The sequence below is a fragment of the Triticum dicoccoides genome, chromosome 2B (assembly GCF_002162155.2).
Source record: "Triticum dicoccoides isolate Atlit2015 ecotype Zavitan chromosome 2B, WEW_v2.0, whole genome shotgun sequence".
Classification (NCBI taxonomy): domain Eukaryota; kingdom Viridiplantae; phylum Streptophyta; class Magnoliopsida; order Poales; family Poaceae; genus Triticum; species Triticum dicoccoides.
Window position 1 is genome coordinate 804,293,967 of NC_041383.1, and position 7,903 is coordinate 804,301,869.

The following is a 7,903-nucleotide window of genomic DNA, read 5'->3' on the forward strand; positions in this document are numbered from 1 at the left end:
AGTTTTGAGTTTTGCTTTATGATCTCTTTATGTAATCGAGTCCGTGTGCTATCTATAATAAAGATTAATGTTGAGTCAAGGGCTTTGCTATGTTGCTATGATCTTGAGAAAGTAGAAAGAATAAAAGAGTTCATGTTGATCTTATGGATAGTGATAACTTCACACATAGAAAGTATGAGGCATAAAAATTGTTGAGAGTTGATGAACGTAGCCTTGGTCATCGTTGCAATTAATAGGAAGTGATAAGGAAAGAGGGGTTCACATATAAATATGTTATCTTGGACACCTTTTACAATTGGGAGCACTCATTAAGTATGACATGCTAAAAGAGTTGATGTTGGACAAGGAAGACAACGTAATGGTTTATGTTTTCTGACATCTCAGTTAAAGTATATTGTCATTGACCTTCCAAACATGTTGAGCTTGCCTTTCCCCCTCATCCTAGCCAAATTCCTTGCACCAAGTAGAAATACTACTTGTGCTTCCAAATATCCTTAAACCCAGTTTTGCCATGAGAGTCCACCATACCTACCTATGGATTGAGTAAGATGCTTCAAGTAAGTTGTCATCGGTGCAAGCAATAAAAATTGCTCTCTAAATATGTACGACTTATTAGTGCAGAGAAAATAAGCTTTGTACGAACTTGTTGTGGAAGTGATAAAAGCGACGGACTGCATAATAAAGGTCCACATACAAGGGGCAATATAAAGTGACGTTCGTTTGCATTAAGATTTTGTGCACAACCTTAAACGCGCATAACAACCTCTGCTTCCCTCTGCGAAGGGCCTATCTTTTACTTTATGTTTTTACTTTATGCTTGAGTCAAGGTGATCCTCACCTTTCCCTTTTTCATTTATCCTTTGGCAAGCTCTTCGTGTTTGAAAGATCGTGATATATATATATATCCAATTGGATGTAAGTTGGCATAGGCTATTATTGTTGACATCACCTAAAGGTGAATACGTTGGGAGGCAACACAATAAGCCCCTATCTTTCTCAGTGTCCGGCTGAAACTCTATAACCACAAGTATTGCGTGAGTGTTAATAGTTATAGGAGACTACGAGATAGTTAAGTATGTGAGCTTGCTGAAAAGCTCTATTATTGACTCTTGCTGATGTTACAATAAATTGCAATTGCTTCAATGACTGAGATTGTAGTTTGTTAGTTCCCAATGAAGTTGTTGAACCATACTTGACATTGTGAATTGCTTATTACTTGAGCATAGGAAATCATATGACAAAATCTATATATGTTGCTGTTATTAGAATGATCATGATGCCCTCATGTCCGTATTTTATTTTTATCAACACCTCTATCTCTAAACATGTGGACATATTTTTCGATTTCGGCTTCTGCTTGAGGACAAGCGAGGTCTAAGCTTGGGGGAGTTCATACGTCCATTTTGCATCATGCTTTTATATCAATATTTATTGCATTATGGGCTGTTATTACACATTATATATCAATACTTATGGCTATTCTCTCTTATTTTACAAGGTTTACCATGAAGAGGGGGAATGCCGACAGCTGGAATTCTGGCTGGAAAAGGAGCAAACATTGGAAACATATTCTGCACAGCTCCAAAAGTCCTGAGACTCCACGAAACAACTTTTTGGATTTAATAAGAATTTATGAGAAAAAGAAATAGGCTAGGGGGCCCACACCCTGCCTAGGAGACAGGGGGCGCCCCCCCTATAGGGCGCCGCCCTCCTATCTCCTGGGCCCCCTGGTGGGCCTCCGGCGTCCATCTTCTGCTATATCATCACTTTTACCCTGGAAAAAATCGGGGGCAAGCTTACGGGACGAAACTCCGCCGCCACGAGGCAGAACCTTGGTGAAATCAATCTAGGGCTCTGGCGGAGCTGTTCTGCCGGGGACACTTCCCTCCAGGAGGGGGAAATCATCACCAATGTCATCATCAACGATCCTCTCATCGGGAGGGGGTCAATCTCCATCAACATCTTCACCAGCACCATCTCCTCTCAAAACCCTAGTTCATCTCTTGTATCCAATCTTGTATCAAAACCACAAATTGGTACCTGTGGGTTGCTAGTAGTGTTGATTACTCCTTGTAGTTGATGCTAATTGGTTTACTTGGTGGAAGATCATCTGTTCAGATCCTTTATGCATATTATTACCCCTCTGATTATGAACATGAATATGCTTTGTGAGTAGTTACGTTTGTTCCTGAGGACATGGGTGAAGTCTTGCTTTTAGTAGTCATGTGAACTTGGTATTCGTTCGATATTTTGATGAGATGTATGTTGTCTTTTCCTCTAGTGGTGTTATGTGAACGTTGACTACATGACACTTCACCATTATTTGGGCCTAGAGAAGGCATGGGAAAGTAATAAGTAGATGATGGGTTGCTAGAGTGACAGAAGCTTAAACCCTAGTTTATGTGTTGCTTCGTTAGGGGCTGATATGGATCCATATGTTTAATGATGTGGTTAGGTTTACCTTAATACTCCTTTTTGTAGTTGCGGATGCTTGCAATAGGGGTTAATCATAAGTGGGATGCTTGTCCAAGTTAGGTCAGTACCCAAGTACTGGTCCACCCACATATCAAATTATCAAAGTACCGAACGCGAATCTTATAAACGTGATGAAAACTAGCTTGACGATAATTCCCAATGTGTCCTCGGGAGCTCCTTTACCATTATTAGAATTTGTCCAGGCTTATCCTTTGCTACATAAAGGATTGGGCCACCTTGCTGCACTTTATTTACTTTATTTACTTGTTGCTTGTTACTATTTATTTTATCACAAAACTATCTATTACCTGCAATTTCAGTGCTTGCAGAGAAAACCTTACTAAAAATCGCTTATCATTTCCTTCTGCTCCTCGTTGGGTTCGACACTCTTACTTATCGAAAGGACTACGATAGATCCCCTACACTTGTGGGTCATCACCGGCCGCGTGCGCCACGACGCGCTCGCTGTCCACGTCGCCAACGACGCCACTCGACTCCGCCCCGCCGCGTCCCCGACGCCTCCGCACCGGCGTCGCCCCGTCTGTGACCGCGTCGTGGCCGGAACCTGCCGGAATGCCTCGTCCCCGTCGCTCGTGTCCCCGTCTCTCCATTGCCGGCGCCATCACGCCTCGCCACCCAACTCCCCTGCAATGGGGGTGAGAACGCTATTCCCCCTGCTCCCCTCTCCTAGTCGTCCCGCTCTTGCTCTGCCCGCGGCCACACGCCCCCGGTCACGCTCCGTCGCCCGAGTAGCCCCTGCGAGGTCACCACGCACTGGCCTCGCCTGGCCCGCGCCTAACCCCGCCCGGCGCGCCACCGTGCGCGCATGCCTATCGCCTCGTCGTCCCGCTCCGTCCTGCTACCGTCGCCACTTGCCGCCGCACTCCACCCCGCCGTGGCCTCGCTGCTACCACCCCGGTGCCCGCCCCGCATCGGCGCCCAGCCACACACGGGCAGGCTGCGGCCAGTGCCTGCATGCCCAGCGCCCGTAACCCGCCTGTGCCAGCGCCCGCTACGGCCCTTTAGGCCAATGACAACCGGGGCCCACCCCCCTTGAACGTTATAAATAAAAAGAAACAAATGAATTTAATAAAGATTTTAATTATTAATTAATTAATTAATTAGTAAATTAATTAAGTTAATTAGATTTATTAAATTAACTAATCACTTATTAAACTAACTAATCATGTCTAGTTAAACTCTGTCAATGACAAATGGAACCCACACGTGAGTTTGACCCAGTCAATGCCCTGTTGACTGCTGACGTCATGATGACGTCAGCATACACTATGCTGGATAATGTTGAATTAAAATAATTAAATAAATTCTAAAATTTATTAAATCTTTTAAAATTAATATAAAATAAACCGTAGCTCAGATGGAAAAACTTTGTACATGAAAGTTGCTCGGAACGACGAGACATATCCGAATACATAGCCTGTTCATCCGCCACACATCCCTAGCATAGCAAACTCGCAACTTTCCCCCTCCGGTTCATCTGTCCGAAAACGCGAAACACCGAGAATACTTTCCCAGATGTTTCCCCCCTTCGCCGGTATCACCTACTACCGCGTTAGGGCACCCCTAGCAACGCTCATTGTCATGTCATGCATCGTCATGCATATGTTTGCATTATATTTATTGTTTATTCCCCCTCTTCTCTTGCTAGACATCGAGACCGACGCCGCTGCCACCCAGTATGACTACGGTGTTGACGACCCCTCCTTCTCGGCTGAGCTTCCAGGCAAGCCCCCCCCCTTGATCACCAGATGTCGCCTATTCTTCTCTCTACTGCTTGCATTAGAGTAGTGTAGCATGTTACCGCTTTCCATTAATCCTATCCGGATGCATAGCCTGTCCTTGCTACTACTATTGTTACCTTTACCTGCAATCCTACATGCTTAGTATAGGATGCTAGTATTCCATCTGTGGCCCTACATTCTTGTCCATCTGCCATGCTATACTATCGGGTTGTGATCACTCGGGAGGTGATCACGGGTATATACTTATATACATAATATATGAGACCTGTGGTGACTAAAGTCGGGTTGGCTCGTAGAGTACCCGCGAGTGGATCTTTGTGGCAGAGCGATAGGGCAGGTTGAAACTGCCTAGGAGAGAGGTGGGCCTGGCCCTGGTCGGCGTCCGCGGTTACTTCATAATAACACGCTTAATGAGATCTTGGTATTTGATCTGAGTTGGGTCGTTCACCTCATACGCACTAACCGCCACGTGGGACAAGATATGGGCAACTGACGTCGTGGTATCAGCCGAAGCCTTCGTGACGTGAGCGACTGAGCAGTGTGCGCCTGATTTGACCATAAGCCTGCTCTTGTATTAAGGGGGCTAGGTCTACTTCCGGCCACCCTCGCAACATGCAGGTGTGCAATGGGCGATGGGCCCAGACCCCCGCTCCATAGGATTTAGACTGACGTGCTGACCTCTTTGTTGTGCCTAGGTAGGGCTGCGACATGTTGATCTTCCGAGGCCGGGCATGACCCAGGAAAGTGTGTCCGGCCAAAGGGGATCGAGCGTGTCGGGTAATGTGGTCGACTTGGAGTTGTACCTTGACCTTATGACAACTAGAACTGGATACTTAATAAAAACACACCCTTCCAAGTGCCAGATACAACCCGGTGATCGCTCTCTAACAGAGCGACGAGGAGAGGATCACCGGGTAGGATTATGCTATGCGATGATACTTGGTGTACTCAACATCTACTCTCTTCTACATGCTGCAAGATGGAGGCTGCCAAAAGCGTAGTCTTCGATAGGATTAGCTATCCCGCTCTTATTCTGGTATTCTGCAGTTCAGTCCACCGATATGCCTTTTACACAGATACCCATGCATATGTAGTGTAGATCCTTGCTTGCGAGTACTTTGGATGAGTACTCACGGTTGCTTTTCTCCCCCTTTCCTTTTTTCCTGGTTGTCCCAACAAGATGCTGGAGCCCAGGAGCCAGACGCCACCGTCGACGATGATTCATACTACACCGGAGGTGCCTACTACTACGTGCAGGCCGTTGACGACGACCGGGAGTAGTTTAGGAGGATCCCAGGCAGGAGGCATGCGCCTCTTTCGATCTGTGTCCCAGTTTGTGCTAGCCATCTTATGGCAACTTGTTTAACTTATGTCTGTACTCAGATATTGTTGCTTCCGCTGACTCGTCTATGATCGAGCACTTGTATTCGAGCCCTCGAGGCCCCTGACTTGTATTATAATGCTTGTATGACTTATTTTACTTTTTAGAGTTGTGTTATGATATCTTCCCGTGAGTCCCTGATCTTGATCATACACGTTTGCGTGTATGATTAGTGTACCATTGAATCGGGGGCGTCACATTCTACATGTGCAAAACTGGCTTGCACCCGTTGTATGTGAACGTAGAGCTTATCACACCCGATCATCACGTGGTGTCTCAGCACGAAGAACTGTCGCAATGGTGCATACTCAAGGAGAACACTTATACCTTGAAATTTTAGTAAGGGATCATCTTATAAAGCTACCGTCGATCTAAGCAAAATAAGATGCATAAATGATAAACATCACATGTCAATATAAGTGATATGATATGGCCATCATCATCTTGTGCCTTTGATCTCCATCTCCAAAGCACTGTCATGATCACCATCGTCAGCAGCACGACACCTTGATCTCCATCGTAGCATCATTGTCGTCTCGCCAACTATTGCTTCTACCACTATCGCTACCACTTAGTGATAAAGTAAAGCAATTACATGGCGATTGCATTTCATACAATAAAGCGACAACCATATGGCTCCTGCCAGTTGCCGATAACTCTGTTACAAAACATGATCATCTCATACAATAAAATTTAGCATCATGTCTTGACCATATCACATCACAACATGCCCTGCAAAAACAAGTTAGACGTCCTCTACTTTGTTGTTGCAAGTTTTACGTGGCTGCTATGGGCTGAGCAAGAACCGTTCTTACCTACGCATCAAAACCACAACGATATTTTGTGAAGTATGTGCTATTTTAACCTTCACAAGGATCGGACGTAGCCACACTCGATTTAACTAAAGTTGGAGAAACTGATACCCGCCAGCCACCTGTATGCGAAGCATGTCGGTAGAACTAGTCTCACGTAAGCGTACGCGTAATGTCGGTCCGAGCCGCTTCATCCAACAATATCGCCGAATCAAAGTGTGACATGCTGGTAAGCAGTATGACTTGTATCGCCCACAACTCACTTGTGTTTTACTCGAGCATATAACATCTACGCATAAACCTGGCTCGGATGCCACTGTTGGGGAATGTAGTAATTTCAAAAAAAATCCTACGCACACGCAAGATCATGGTGATGCATAGCAACGAGAGGAGAGAGTGTCGTCCATGTACCCTTGTAGACCAAAAACGGAAGCGTTATGACAACGCGGTTGATGTAGTCGTATGTCTTCACGATCCAACCGATCCAAGTACCGAACGCACGGCACCTTAGAGTTCAGCACACATTCAGCTCGATGACGTCCCTTGAACTCAAGATCCAGCAAAGCTTCGAGGGAGAGTTCCGTTAGCACGACGACGTGATGACGGTGATGATGATGCTACCGACGCAGGGCTTCACCTAAGCACCGCTACGATATGATCAAGATGAAGGGGGGCACCACACACGGCTAAAATATCAACTGATCAACTTGTGTGTTCATGGGGTGCCCCCTCCCCGTATATAAAGGAGTGGATGAGGGGGAGGGGCCGGCCCTCCCAGGCGCGCCCCAAGGGGAGTCCTACTCCCACCCGGGAGTAGGACTCCAACCCTTCCAAGAGTAGGAGTAGGAGAGAGGGAAGGAGGAGAGGGAGGGAGGAAAGGGAGGCACCGCCCCTCCTTGTCCAATTCGGACTAGAGGGGGAGGGGGCGCGGCCTACCCTGGCCGCCCCTCCTCTTCTCCACCAAGGCCCAATAGGCCCATTACACTCCCCGGGGGTTCCGTTAACACCCCGGTACTCCGGTATTTGTCCGAACTAGCCCGGAACCCTTTCGAAGTCCAAACATAGTCATCCAATATATCGATCTTTATGTCTCGACCATTTCGAGACTCCTCGTCATCTCCGTAATCATATCCGGGACTCCGAACTACCTTCAGTACATCAAACCACATAAAATCATATTACCGATCTTCACTGAACGTTAAGCATGCAGACCCTACGGGTTCGAGAACTATGTAAACATGACTGAGACCCGTCTCCGGTCAATAACCAATAGTGGAACCTGGATGCTCATATTGGCTCCTACATATTCTACGAAGATCTTTATCGGTCAAACCGCATAACAACATACGTTGTTCCCTTTGTCATTGGTATGTTACTTGTCCGAGATTCGATCGTCAGTATCTCAATACCTAGTTCAATCTCGTTACCGGCAAGTCTCTTTACTCATTCCATAATACATCATCCCGCAACTA